This window comes from Bos indicus x Bos taurus, chromosome X, assembly GCF_003369695.1.
Source record: "Bos indicus x Bos taurus breed Angus x Brahman F1 hybrid chromosome X, Bos_hybrid_MaternalHap_v2.0, whole genome shotgun sequence".
Classification (NCBI taxonomy): domain Eukaryota; kingdom Metazoa; phylum Chordata; class Mammalia; order Artiodactyla; family Bovidae; genus Bos; species Bos indicus x Bos taurus.
Window position 1 is genome coordinate 68,423,664 of NC_040105.1, and position 14,919 is coordinate 68,438,582.

At 39.9% G+C, this 14,919-nt stretch overlaps 1 pseudogene; it reads left to right on the plus strand.

Moving 5' to 3' along the window:
• Positions 1-9,581: 9,581 nt before the first annotated feature.
• On the plus strand, positions 9,582-10,657 carry LOC113887123 (annotated as a pseudogene).
• Positions 10,658-14,919: the final 4,262 nt, after the last annotated feature.

Below are 14,919 nucleotides of genomic sequence, written 5' to 3' on the forward strand. Positions count from 1 at the left end.
CTAAGTCGACAGATTACTTGATTAGATTTCCGTGGGCCTATGTTTTTCCATTATTACATACGCTGGTTTTCTCTTTTGGTGGTAAGAGTCTTTGTATACTTTGTAAATTTTAGTTATGCTCTCTTTTTTCAGAGAGAGTTGTCTCCTGTAAGAGTTCTGCACATACACTGGATTGTAGAGGTGTCACTATGGAGCAGTTTTGTGCTTGTTTCCACAGTGTCCCTATAAAAGTTTGGGGCCAGTTTTTACAGTTTATTCTTTTAGCTTTTGCTTTCTATACAATATATGTAGTATGTATGTGGACCCCACACCCATGCATAGTGGAGATTTTTCATGGAGGACCTACAGCTGAGAATGGATTTCCTGCTTACAAATCCACATTCACAGGCCAAGGGTCAAAGTTTTAGCAGTACTTCCTATTTCAGGAAGCTCAGTTCCAGCTCACTACCCATGCACTGGATCTGTGGCTTACCATGCATTTCGGTAAGGCATTAAAACTCCAGTCACGTGAGGGTGGAGGAACAGTTTGAATACAAAGAAACATGGAAGAATTTGGTGAGACTTTCATATCATGACTGTGGTAGTTGTTATACTACTTTATGTGTGTATTAAAACTTGCAGAACTATAAACCAAAAGGGTGATTTTATTTTGTACCTAAATTTTAAAAAGGAAAAATAATACCCCAGACTTTGTATTACAACTGTCTGACTCCTCTTAGGAGCATTGAGCTTCAACTCTTGTTTACTCTTCTGATTGCATTTCCTCTTCATTTCTGACACATAGAGAGTTTCTTTGTTTTCAAACTCAATTATGCATTTTTAAAAACTAGGAGGGATGTTATTTTATCCAACTTGTCTATGTGTTTGGAGGGTGTAGAAAAGTGTTTCTCACATCTTGTCAGTTAACCCTGTTGACTCCATTATATACCTCTTGATCACTTGACACTCATACTTTAAGGAAATACAGCCCAAAAATTACTCCAAAAGAAAAAAATAAGGGAAACTGCACAGAGATGCTTATATCAGTGTGAGTCATAATGATAACTTTTGAAAACAATCCCACCTCTTACACAAGCAGTTCAATGGAAAACCTCAATGATAGTTTTATGAAAAGTATATGACTTGTGTTGGTATATGGAAGTGTACATGAAATAATGTTGAATAAGACAGAACACAAAGATATATATATATATAGACAAACACATACATATATGTACACATAAACATATATATATGTGTGTATGTATATATGTATGTGCATGCATACTAAATGACTTCAGTCTTGTCCAACTCTTTGCAACCCTATGGACCATAGCCTGCCAGATTCCTCTGTCCATGGGAATTCTCTAGGCAAGAATACTGGAGTGGATTGCCATGCCCTCCTCCAGGGGATCTTCATGACCCAGGGATTGAGCCAGCGTCTCTTATGTCTCCTGCATTGGTAGGCAAATTCTTTGCCCCTAGCGCCACCTGAGAAGCCCATATGTACATATACATGTACACATAGCCACATTTATTATTATTAGGATATATCAGACCATTGGTATAACATTTTTCAAATGACACAGTACAAAATAAATAATTGATGTTTTAAAGTTATGTTTATCACTCCCCTTCTTTTTTTTAAGATTTTGTTTTGATGTGGACCATTGTTCAAAAGTCTTCATTAAATTTGTCACAATATTGTTTCTGTTTTATGTTTTTTTGTTTGTTTGTTTTTTTTGGCCATGAAGCTTGTGGCTCCCTGACCACAGATCAAACTGGTACCCTCTGCATTGGAAGGTGAAGTCCTAACCACTGGACCCCATGGGAAGTCCCTTCCCTCTTTGTGAGGGGAACATTTATTGAGCATTTATTCTCTTCTAAGTACTCTGCTTTAACTGGTATCATCTGATTTTGTCCTCTCATAAGCCCATATAGAGTAGGTTCTATTATAACCTCCACTTTTCAAATGAAGGAAAGGAAGCTTAGGGGTTACCCAGGAACACATAGCTTGGAAGTGGTTGATATCTAAACCCAGAGGGTCTTATTCCAAAGCACATGCTCCTTACCACTATGCCATTAGAGTGGTTTTTTTGTTTAATTTCCTTTAATTAATTTATTTATTTTTGGCTATGCTGGGTCTTTGTTGCTGTGTGCAGGCTTTCTCTAGTTGCAGCTAGCAGGAGCTAGTCTTCATTGTGATACCAGGGCTTCTCATTGCAGTAACTTCTCTTGCAGAGCACAGGTTTTGGGGCATGCACACTTCAGTATTTGTGGCACACAGATTCAGTAGTTGTGCCTCAAGGACTTAGTTGCTCCACAGCATGTGGAATCTTCCAAGACCAGGGATTGAATCTATGTTCCTTGCATTGGCAGGTGGATTCTTAACTACTAGACCACTGGGGAAGTACTAGAGTGTTTTAATCATAGTTGTTTGTATTTAAAAAAAAATTTAAACTCCTCTATCCATGGGATTTTTCAGGCAAGAATACTGGAGTGGGTTGCCATTTCCTCCACCAGGGAAATCTTCCTGGCCCAGGGATTGAACCCACATCTGCTATGTCTCCTACACTGCAGCAGATTCTTTACCACTGAGCCATTGGGGAAGACCCCCCCAAATTTAAAACTCATGCAAAAATGTTATTTTTTAGCCTAATAAAAGTTTAGAGATTTTATTCAATTTTACTGTTTTACTTCCAGGGGGGAAATCTTCTACAAATTTAAAAATGACCTGGTTCATTTGCATGTTATACAAAATAATCGTATCTTAATCCTTCTCATGTATAATAACAACAGCTATTAATTATTGAGAGCTTAATCTATAATAAGGACTTGCTATATGGTTTACATACATGATCTCATATAATCTTCCCCAGTGTTCTATGAGGCAGGTAATATTAAGATCAACTTTTATTTTCTGCTTAGGAAAACAGATTTGCAGAAGTTCAGGAACTTGCCCAAAGGTACTTACCTATTAAGAAGCAGAGCCAGAACTCAAACCTAAGCCTGACCCTAAAGTCTGTGCTGTCAACCTAAACTGTAATGTCTCTTCATATGTTTGTCAACATGACTGCAGAGTTTAAGGAGCATGCCAAAGCTGTACTCACTTCCTAATATTGTGGGCAATCCTATGTATTGTAAAGCAGCAACCAAGTTTTCCTTGGCAAAGAATGATCTTGTGGAAATTTTCATGGGACTGTGGGACTCCATGCAGATGGCACAGTAAGAATCATTGTTTTTCTGAAAACTATGTATACCATTGCTCAGAGAATAATCAAATGGATCCCTTAGAAATGTTGCTAGATAGACCATGATTTCAAGTTTCTTAAAAATCTATTTAACTTGCTAATTTCATAGCTCCATGGTTTTACTCTGGTGTTAAGGAGCCAGTGAACTGTGAAAACTTTTTTTTTAATCTGTGTGACATGTAAGTCCATGATGAAGCTGTATGCAGCATGATGTTTTTAATCTTTCAGAACTCATTTCAGTTTCCATCTTAAAGTGCCGGATCCAAAGGCCAGAAGAGTGAAATGAGAAAATGAGAATTGAAAAATCAGAGAATGTTATCTGGGAAAATACTTTAATGAGGCATGTTACAAAGGGGTTGGTAGATTTGAGTATGACATCAGTTTTTAGGCTGAGCCTGATGAAGATTCCTTTCAGATCTTAATGTAACATCTTGAATCTAATATCTCTGGCTATTAAAACTCATGATTATGTGACTTCTTGTTAATCAGAAAATCATTGCTCTCCTTATATTTGAATGAGATTTTCTAGCAAAATCAGATTTTTAAAAAGATCCATTAATTATCCGGGCAACTGCAACAATTATGACACAATGTCACAATTGTGTCTCTATGACACAATCATGGAGCAGGAAGGGAACACAGGTACATGGAGGCAATACTGGATGGTATGACTAAAAAAAGAGTCCATATGACATTGTAGTCACTTCCTGTTGCTTCATAACAAATTAGCACAAATTTGGCAACTTAAAACAACATACATTTACTAATTCACAATTTCTGTGGGTCAGGAATCTTAGTACAAATCAGCTGCATATTCTGCTCAGAGCCTTACCAAGATAAAATCAAGGTGTCAGTCAGGTCTGCAATCTCACCTGAGATGTAGAATCCTTCCCTCTTCCTAGCTCCCTGACTGTTGGCAAAACTCACTTCCTTGCAGTTGTATGACTGAATTCATTGTTTTCTGATGGATGTTGGCTGGGAACTACTTTCAGTTTCTAGAAGCATCCTCAGGTTCTTTCTAGGTGACCCCCTTGATAAGCAGTGAGCTTAGTTGCTTTTTCAAGGCCAGCAAGAGAATCTCTTTTGCTTATTTCTTAATTGAGATAAAATTGGTGTGTAACATTGTATTAGTTTTAGGTGTACAAAAAACTGATATGGTATAAAATTGCAAAAGTGATTATCACAATAAGTTTAATTAGCATCCATCTCCCCACATAGTTACTAATTTTTTTCTTGTGATTAGAACTTTTAAGATCTACTTTCTCAGTAAGTTTCAAACAAGTATTCAACACAGTATAGATAACTACAATCACCATGCTGTATATTACATCCTCATGACTTATTTATCTTACAACTGGAAGTTTGTACCATTTGACCATCATTTTACTTAAACTCTTTCTTTCAGGAAAGGCCTGAATCCCCTTTTAAAGGGTTTGCCTGATTACATGAGGCCCAGTCTGAATAATCTCTCTTTTGATTAACAAAGTCAACTGATTAGGGACCTTAACTACACCTACACCTTCTTCATCTTTGCCATGTAACATAACCAAATCGAGAGAGTGCTATCCCATCATATGCACAAATTCTTCCCATACTCAAAGGGAAGGAATTATACGGGGCATGTACATGAGAGGGCAAGAATCTTGGGGCCCATCTTTAAACTTTGCCTATGATGAAAAACTGGAGTTCAAGATCAAGTTGTAAATTAATACTTACGTCTGCAGAAAAACATATACATGAATGCTCATAGCAGCATTATTCATAATAGCCAAAAATACTTATCAACTAGTGACTGGATAAATAAAGTGTGATATATCCATATAATGGAATATTATTTGACCATACAAAGGAATGAGGTGTTAATACATTACAACATGGATAGACCTTGAGAGCATAATGCTAAATGAAAAAATTCGAAACACCACATATTGTATGGTTCCATTTTTATGACATTCCTAGAATAAGCATATCTAGACAGAATATAGACTAGTGTCTGCTTAAGACTTTGGGGTTTGGGGTAAGTGCTGGAGTGGCTGCTAATGAGTATGAAGTTTTCTTTCTGGGATAAAATGTTCTAAAATAGATTGTGGTGATGATTGTACAACTCTATGAATAAAGTAAAAGCCACTGAATTATATTCCTTATATAAGTGAATTAGATGGTGTGCTCGTGCATGCATACTCAGTCATGTATGACTTTTTGCAACCCTGTGGGCTGTAGCCTGTGAGGCTCCTCTGTCCATGGGATTCTCTAGGCAAGAATACTGGAATGGGTTGCCACTTCCTCCTCCAGGGGATCTTCCTGACCCAGAGAACAAACCTGTGTCTACTATGTCTCCTGCATTGGCAGCCAGATTCTTTACCACTGAGCCACCTGGGAAGCCTGGATTAGATGTACATGAATTATATTTCAATAAAATTGTTAATAAAAGATCAAGTTGTACTATTTGATAACTTCTTTGAAATTCAGGAATTTAAACTTAGTTTTCTCATCCTTAATGGATATAATAATACCTACTTTACAAGGTTGCTGTGAGGATCAAATGATATAATTACGGAGATTGTTTTGTAAATTGCAAATTGTTATACAATTTTTTATTTGTTTATTTATTTTTGACTGTACCACATGGCATGTGGAATCTTGGTTCCCTGAGCAGGGATTGAAATTGGGTCCTCTACAATAGAAGCATTGAATCAACCACTGGATGGCCAGGGAAGTCCAGTGCTATACAATTTTAAAAAATCATTATTATGTAGTCTATAACTCTGCAAGGGACTTCCCTGGTGGCTCAGATGGTAAAGCGTTTGTCTACAATGCTGGAGACCCAGGTTTGATACCTGGGTCGGGAAGATCCCCTGGAAAAGGAAATGGCAATCCACTCCAGTACTATTGCCTGGAAAATCCCATGGACAGAGGAGCTTGGTAGGCTACACTCCACGGGGCTGCAAAGAGTCGGACACAACTGAGCGACTTCAGGAGAGGCGGCAGTGAGGAGATACCTCTCGTCCAAGGTAAGGAACAGCGGCTGCACTTTGCTGGAGCAGCCGTGAAGAGATACCCCACGACCAAGGTAAGAAAAACCCAAGTAAGACGGTAGGTGTTGGAAGAGGGCATCAGAGGACAGACACTGAAACCATACTCACAGAAAACTAGTCAATCTAATCACACTAGGACCACAGCTTTGTCTAACTCAATGAAACTAAGCCATGCCCGTGGGGCCGCCCAAGACGGGTGGGTCATGGTGGAGAGGACTGACAGAATGTGGTCCACTGGACAAGGGAATGGCAAACCACTTCAGTATTCTTGCCTTGAGAACCCCACGAACAGTATGAAAAGGCAAAATGATAGGATACTGAAAGAAGAACTCCCTAGGTCAGTAGGTGCCCAATATGCTACTGGAGATCAGTGGAGAAATAACTCCAGAAAGAATGAAGGGATGGAACCAAAGCAAAAAAAAACACCCAGTTGTGGATGTGACTGGTGACAGAAGCAAGGTCCGATGCTGTAAAGAGCAATATTGCATAGGAACCTGGAATGTCAGGTCCATGAATCAAGACAAATTGGAAGTGGTCAAACAGGAGATGGCAAGAGTGAATGTCAACATTCTAGGAATCAGCGAACTAAAATGGACTGGAATGGGTGAATTTAACTCAGATGACCATTATATCTACTACTGCAGGCAGGAATTCCTTAGAAGAAATGGAGTGGCCATCATGGTCAACAAAAGAGTCCGAAATGCAGTACTTGGATGCAATCTCAAAAATGACAGAATGATCTCTGTTCGTTTCCAAGGCAAACCATTCAATATCACAGTAATCCAAGTCTATGCCCCAACCAGTAACACTGAAGAAGCCGAAATTGAATGGTTCTATGAAGACCTACAAGACCTTATAGAACTAACACCCAAAAAAGATGTCCTTTTCATGATAGGGGACTGGAATGCAAAAGTAGGAAGTCAAGAAACACCTGGAGTAACAGGAAAATTTGGCCTTAGAATACAGAATGAAGCAGGGCAAAGACTAATAGAATTTTGCCAAGAAAATGCCCTGGTCATAGCAAACACCCTCTTCCAACAACACAAGAGAAGACTCTACATATGAACATCACCAGATGGTCAACACCAAAATCAGACTGATTATATTCTTTGCAGCGAAAGATGGAGAAGCTCTATGCAGTCAGCAAAAACAAGACCAGGAGCTGACTGTGGCTCAGACCATGAACTCCTTATTGCCAAATTCAGACTTAAATTGAAGAAAGTAGGGAAAACCACTAGACCATTCAGGTATGACCTAAATCAAATCCCTTATGATTATACAGTGGAAGTGAGAAATTGATTTAAGGGACTAGATCTGATAGATAGAATGCCTGATGAACTAGGGAATGAGGTTCGTGACATTGTACAGGACACAGGGATCAAGACCATCCCCAAGGAAAAGAAATGCGAAAAAGCAAAATGGCTGTCTGGGGAGGCCTTACAAATAGCTGTGAAAAGAAGAGAAGCGAAAAGCAAAGGAGCAAAGGAAAGATACAAGCATCTGAATGCAGAGTTCCAAAGACAAGCAAGAAGAGATAAGAAAGCCTTCCTCAGCGATCAATGCAAAGAAATAGAGGAAAACAACAGAATGGGAAAGACTGGAGATCTCTTCAAGAATATTAGAGATACCAAGGGAACATTTCATGCAAAGATGGGCTCGATAAAGGACAGAAATGGTATGGACCTAACAGAAGCAGAAGATATTAAGAAGAAGTGGCAGGAATACACAGAAGAACTGTACAAAAAAGATCTTCATGACCAAGATAATCACGATGGTGTGATCACTCACCTAGAACCAGATATGCTGGAATGTGAAGTCAAGTGGGCCTTAGAAAACATCACTACAAACAAAGCTAGTGGAGGTGATGGAATTCCAGTTGAGCTATTTCAAATCCTGAAAGATCATGCTGTGAAAGTGCTGCACTCAATATACCAGCAAATCTGGAAAACTCAGCAGTGGCCACAGGACTGGAAAAGGTCCGTTTTCATTCCAATTCCAAAGAAAGACAATGCCAAAGAATGCTCAAACTACCGCACAATTGCACTCATCTCACACTCTAGTAAAGTAATGCTCAAAATGCTCCAAGCCAGGCTTCAGCAATACGTGAACCGTGAACTTCCAGATGTTCAAGCTGGTTTTAGAAAAGGCAGAGGAACTAGAGATCAAATTGCCAACATCTGCTGGATCATGGAAAAAGCAAGAGAGTTTCAGAAAAACATCTATTTCTGCTTTATTGACTATGCCAAAGCCTTTGACTGTGTGGATCACAAGAAACTGTGGAAAATTCTGAAAGAGATGGGCATACCAGACCACCTGACCTGCCTCTTGAGAAACCTATATGCAGGTCAGGAAGCAACAGTTAGAACTGGACGTGGAACAACAGACTGGTTCCAAATAGGAAAAGGAGTTAATCAAGGCTGTATATTGTCACCCTGTTTATTTAACTTATATGCAGAGTACATCATGAAACACGCTGGACTGGAGGAAATACTAACTGAAATCAAGATTGCCGGGAGAAATATCAATAACCTCAGATATGCAGATGACACCACCCTTATGGCAGAAAGTGAAGAGGAACTCAAAAACCTCTTGATGAAAGTGAAAGTGGAGAGTGAAAAAGTTGGCTTAAAGCTCAACATTCAGAAAATGAAGATCATTGCATCCGGTCCCACTGCTTCATGGGAAATAGATGGGGAAACAGTGGAAACAGTGTCAGACTTTATTTTTGGGGGCTCCAAAATCACTGCAGATGGTGACTGCAGCCATGAAATTAAAAGACGCTTACTCCTTGGAAGGAAAGTTATGACCAACCTAGATAGCATATTCAAAAGCAGAGACATTACTTTGCCAAAAAAGGTTCGTCTAGTCAAAGCTATGGTTTTTCCTGTGGTCATGTATGGATGTGAAAGTTGGACTGTGAAGAAGGCTGAGCGCTGAAGAATTGATGCTTTTGAACTGTAGTGTTGGAGAAGATTCTTGAAAGTCCCTTGGACTGCAAGGAGATCCAACCAGTCCATTCTGAAGGAGATCAGCCCTGGGATATCTTTGGAAGGAATGATGCTAAAGCTGAAACTCCAGTACTTTGGCCACCCCATGCGAAGAGTTGACTCATTGGAAAAGACTCTGATGCTGGGAGGGCCTGGGGGCAGCAGGAGAAGGGGACGACAGAGGATGAGATGGCTGGATGGCATCACTGACTCGATGGACGTGAGTCTGAATGAACCCCGGGAGTTGGTGATGGACAAGGAGGCCTAGCGTGCTGCGATTCATGGGGTCGCAAAGAGTTGGACACGACTGAGAGACTGATCTGATCTGATCTGATGGTGCAGTTGATCCGCTATTGGCACTTCTGGTTGTCCCTGATATGTCATCTCTAGTATGTGGTTACTTACGCAGTCTTACCTGGACACTTTCAAATCTTTGTCCCAACAAGAATCCTGCACCCCTCTTAGAGGCTATTGAGCAGATTCTTCCTACTTTAATTCATCTCCTACATCACGATGATCCAGAAGTATTAGCTGATACCTGCTGGGCTATTTCCTACCTTACTGGTGGTCCAAATGAATGGATTGAAATGATTGTGAAAACTGGGGTTGTACCCCAACTTGTGAAGCTTTTAGGAGCTACTGAATTGCCAGTTGTGACTCCTGTGCTCAGAGCCACAGGAAATATTGTCACTGGGACACATGAACAAACACAGGTTGTAATAGATGCAGGAGCACTTGCTGTATTTCCCAGCCTGCTGACAAACTCCAAAACTAATATTCAGAAGGAAGCTACGTGGACAATGTCAAACATCTCAGCTGGCCGCCAGCACCAGATACAACAAGTTGTGAATCATGGATTAGTCCCATTCCTTGTTGGCCTTCTCTCAAAGACAGACTTTAAGACATAAAAGGAAGCCACATGGGCTGTGAATAACTATACAAGTGGAGGAACTGTTGAGCAGATCGTGTACCTTGTTCATTGTGGCATAATAGAGCTGTTGATGAACCTCCTAACTGCAAAAGATACCAAAATTGGTCTGGTTATTCTGGATGCCGTTTCAAATATCTTTTGGGCTGCTGAGAAACTAGGTGAAACTGAGAAACTTAGTATAATGATTGAAGAATGTAGAGGTTTGGACAAAATTGAAGCTCTACAAAACCATGAAAATGAGTCTGTGTACAAAGCTTCATTAAACTTGATCGAGAAGTATTTCTTTGTAGAGGAAGAGGAAGATCAAAATGTTGTGCCAGAAACTACCTCTGAAGGCTATACATTCCAAGTGCAGGATGGCTCTGCTGGGACCTTCAACTTTTAGATGTACATCTGAGTCTTAGAGTTGTTCGTTGTGTACTATGCTTTGTATAAGTTTGTCTTACTGTTTCTCTACTAAGAACTCTTTTTAAATGTGGTTTGTTATTGTAGCACTTTTTACAACAAAACTGTACTTGAACAGTTCCAAACTGTACATACTGTATGAAGCTTCTCCTCTCAATGAGTTTCTTATTTCTATGTGGAATTTCATATCTTGCAATGTCCTGTAAATAAAGATTAAATTCAACCCTTTTCAATAAATAACTAAATTAATTAATTAATTAAAATGTCTTTGGATTTTTTATATTGCATCAAGTCTGCAGAATTCTTTGGGGAGAAACATTTTAACATTTTAACAATATTAGCTTGCAATCCATGAACACAATTCATCTTTCCATTTACTTGAGTCCTATTTAACCACCTTCAGCAATATTTTGTTGTTTTCAGTATACGAGTCTTTCACCTCTTTGATTAAATTTATTTCTAAAATTTTTTTTCTTAATGGTACTATAACACAAAATGATTATTTTCCTAATTTCCTTTTCAGATAGTTTTTCACTAATGTATATAAATTCAAATGACTTTTGTGTGTTGATTTTGTACTCTGTGCTTGTGTACATGCTCAGTTGGTTCAGTCATGTCTGACTCTTTGTGATCCTATGGACTACAGCCCACCAGGCTCCTCTATCCATTGGATTAACCAGGCAAAAATACTGGAATGGGTTGCCACGCCCTCCTTCAGGGCATCTTCCTGACCCAAGGATTGAACCCACATCTCCTACATTTCAGGCAGATTCTTTACCAAAAAACCACCAGGGAAGCCCCTTTGCATTCTGTAACTTTAGTAAACTCATTTTTAGTTCTAATAGTTTTTTTTTTTAATGATGTTTTTGGGGTTTTATATATAAAAGGGTTAGTTTTTTTTTCTTACTTTCCAATTTAGATAACTTGTATTTCTTTTTTGCCTAATTACTGTGGCTAAGACTTCTAATACTGTGTTAAATGGAAGTAGTGAGAGGTGAGCATCCTTATCTTAATCTTGCTTTTAAAGGAAAAACGTTCAGCTTTTTACCATTGTGTACGATGTTATCTGTAGGTTTTTCATATGTAATCTTTATTATGTAGAGGTATCTTCCATTTGCTCCTAATTTGCTGGAAGTTTTTAACATGAAACTGTTGAATTTTGACAACTGCTTTTTCTCCATCTATTGATATGGTCTTGTGGTGTTATCCTCTATTCTCTGGATGTTGATGTATTATTTGAGTTTGTTACATTGAACCACCTTCATATTCCAGGGATAAATCCCACTTGGTCATGGTATATGAACCTTTTGGTTTGCAGACATCACAGCTCCCACTCCTGTCCAGTATAGAACATGTGGACAAAAAAACCAAACTCTCTGCTTCCCCCCTGGGGAGGGAAAGAGTCAAGCTGTATGTACAATGCCCCCAACTTCTCCAGAGTACTTACCTCCGCCCTGCCAGTCTCAGCTGGGTCCACCACAGTCAAGCAGCCTGGGGAAGAATGGATATGGAAGCTTGGGCTGGCAGACAACATATGTCACTCTGCTGGCTCACCACAAATTGACATGACAAAACCATAGCTGCCAGCTTCTCCTTGGGGAGTCATAGGGTTGATAGAGAATCCCAGAATCTGGCTGGGTTGATTGGTAGGCGTTGTCTCCTGTACGAGTCAGTGTGAAGACCAGGAGAGGTGTCTACTTTGTCCAATGCAAAGATATGAACATGCAGAGAGAGACAATAAAAATGAAAACTCAATCAAAGATGTTCCAAGCAAAGGAACAAGATCAGTCTACAAAAATCAACTCAAATGAAAGGAAGTGATATGATTTACCTGACAGAAAATTCAAAATAGATGTCATTAAAATGCTCACTGAGGTCAAGAGGATTGTAAGTGAGAATTGCAACAAAGAGACAGAAAATATTTTTTAAAAGCCAAATACAAATTAAGGAGCTAAGGACTGTAATAATTACGTGAAAAAATCATTATAGGGGTTCAACAACAAACTAGATCAAAGAAAGAAAGGATCAGTAAATTTCAAGACAATTCATTAGAAATAACCCAATCAGAGTAACAAGAATAAAAAAGAAAAAAGTAAAGGGACTTATGGAAAACCATCAAGACATCCAATATAAGCAGTATGGAAGTTCCAAAAGGAGAAGAGAGAAAGGACCAGAAAGCTTATTCAAAGAAATAATGAGTGAAAAAAGCCCCATATCTTGAGAAGGAAACAGATATCCAGATGTAAAAGTAGCCAAATCATCAAATAAGATGAATTCCCTAAAATCCAACACGAGACATTTTATTATCAAGTTGTCAAAAGTCAAAACAAAGAGAAAGGGGTGGTCCTAAGATACCAGAGGAATAGGATGGGGAGACCACTTTCTCCCCCACAAATTCATTAAAAGAACATTTGAATGCTGAGCAAATTCCACAAAACAACTTCTGATTGCTGGCAGAGGACATCAGGCACCAAGAAAGGCAGCCCATTGTCTTTGAAAGGAGGTAAGACAAAATGTAAAAGATAAAAAGAGAGACAAAAGAGGTAGGGATGGAGATGCATCCCAGGAAGGGAGTCTTAATAAAGAGAAGTTTCCAAACACCAGGAAACACTCTCACTGGTGAGTCTGTGGTGAGTCTTGGAATCTCAAAGGGCAACATAACTGGGAGGAAAAATAAATAAATAAATAATTCAGTTCAGTTCAGTCGCTCAGTTGTGTCCGACTCTTTGCCACCCCATGAATTGCAGCACGCCCAGACTCCCTGTCCATCACCAACTCCTGGGGTTCACTCAGACTCACATCCATCGAGTCAGTGATGCCATCCAGCCGTCTCATCCTCTGTCATCCCCTTCTCCTGCTGCCCCCAATCCCTCCCAGCATCAGAGTCTTTTCCAATGAGTCAACACTTCGCATGAGGTGGTCAAAGTACTGGAGTTTCAGCTTTAGCATCATTCTTTCCAAAGGACACCAGGGCTAATGTCCTTTAGAATGGACTGGTTGGATCTCCTTGCAGTCCAAGGGACTTTCAAGAGTCTTCTCCAACACCACAGTTCAAAAGCATCAATTCTTCAGCGCTCAGCCTTCTTCACAGTCCAACCCTCACATCCATACATGACCACAGGAAAAACCATAGCTTTGACTAGACGAACCTTTTTTGGCAAAGTAATGCCTCTGCTTTTCAATATGCTATCTAGGTTGGTCATAACTTTCCTTCCAAGGAGTAAGCGTCTTTTAATTTCATGGCTGCAGTCACCATCTGCAGTGATTTTGGAACCCAGAAAAATAAAGTCTGACACTGTTTCCACTGTTTCCCCATCTATTTCCCATGAAGTGATGGGACTGGATGCCATGATCTTCGTTTTCTGAATGTTGAGCTTTAAGCCAACTTTTTCACTCTCCACTTTCACTTTCATCAAGAGGCTTTTGAGTTCCTCTTCACTTTCTGCCATAAGGGTGGTGTCATCTGCATATCTGAGGTGATTGATATTTCTCCCGGCAATCTTGATTCCAGCTTGTGTTTCTTCCAGTCCAGCGTTTCTCATGATGTACTCTGCATAGAAGTTAAATAAGCAGGGTGACAATATACAGCCTTGACGTACTCCTTTTCCTATTTGGAACCAGTCTGTTGTTCCATGTCCAGTTCTAACTGTTGCTTCCTGATCTGCATACAGATTTCTCAAGAGGCAGGTCAGGTGGTCTGGGATTCCCATCTCTTTCAGAATTTCCCACAGTTTCTTGTGATCCACACAGTCAGAGGCTTTGGCATAGTCAATAAAGCAGAAATAGATGTTGTTCTGGAACTCTCTTGCTTTTTCAATGATCCAGTGGATGTTGGCAATTTGATCTCTGGTTCCTCTGCCTTTTCTAAAACCAGCTTGAACATCAGGAAGTTCACGGTTCACATATTGCTGAAGCCTGGCTTGGAGCATTTTGAGCATTACTTTGCTAGCATGTGAGATGAGTGCAATTGTGTGGTAGTTTGAGCATTAAAACCCACACATTACGTGCCTAATGGCAACTCCCAGTGGAGAAGCAGCCCAGACGCTCACATCCATCACTTGCAAGCGGGGGCTAGACAGGGAGATGCGGGCTGCATTGCTTAAGGTAAGGATCGGGCCTAAATGCCCCGAGGGCAATTTAAGGGAACTAACTTGAGATAGCAACCCAGACTGTGGGATAGCCAGAGAGAGAGAGAAAAAAAAAAAGAGAAAGAGACAGAGAGAGAACAATCCCGAGAAAAGCCCTAAGACACTGCCAGGCCCACTTACAGAACAAAGGACTCAGCAGAGCTAGCCAGCTGCAGACCGGCCCGTTCCCCCACCGGAGACAGG